The sequence below is a fragment of the Propithecus coquereli genome, unplaced genomic scaffold (assembly GCF_000956105.1).
Source record: "Propithecus coquereli isolate 6110/MARCELLA unplaced genomic scaffold, Pcoq_1.0 Scaffold14, whole genome shotgun sequence".
NCBI lineage: Eukaryota > Metazoa > Chordata > Mammalia > Primates > Indriidae > Propithecus > Propithecus coquereli.
The window spans coordinates 5,378,788-5,379,177 of NW_012138302.1; the positions used below are offsets into that span (position 1 = coordinate 5,378,788).

A 390-nucleotide genomic window follows, 5' to 3' on the forward strand; every position below is an offset into this window, starting at 1 on the left:
CAATATTACTATAACAACATATCAATATCTAGAGAATAAACAATGCTACAATAGTAATTTTTAAAAACAATTACTGAGATCACTATACTTCCTCTATAACATGCCTCAATAATATAAATTAATATATGTCATTGATTAGCAACTAATAATTCTGTTAATTAAAACATCATAATGAGATTTTCAGTTCAAAATGGTGAGCTAAGTACTCATGTTTATCTCCTTTCCTTCCTGAGACCCTTAAAATGATAAGAAAAGGAATTTTAAAAGTATAAATTAATAGCCATAAAGAGAATGGGAACATGGGTTACCATAAAGATTTCATCGTATTTCTGGAAGACAGAAGTGATAGTGACAACAAAATGAGAAAGAAGCCACAGCACAGAAAATGTA

The 390-nt window shown here is 28.5% G+C and overlaps 1 protein-coding gene across 1 annotated transcript in view; it reads right to left on the reverse strand.

The window, feature by feature from the left end:
* ALG6 (ALG6, alpha-1,3-glucosyltransferase) overlaps window positions 1-390 on the reverse strand; it is a 58,452-nt gene that overhangs the window by 23,242 nt on the left and 34,820 nt on the right. The gene's annotated exons all lie outside the window — the stretch shown is intronic.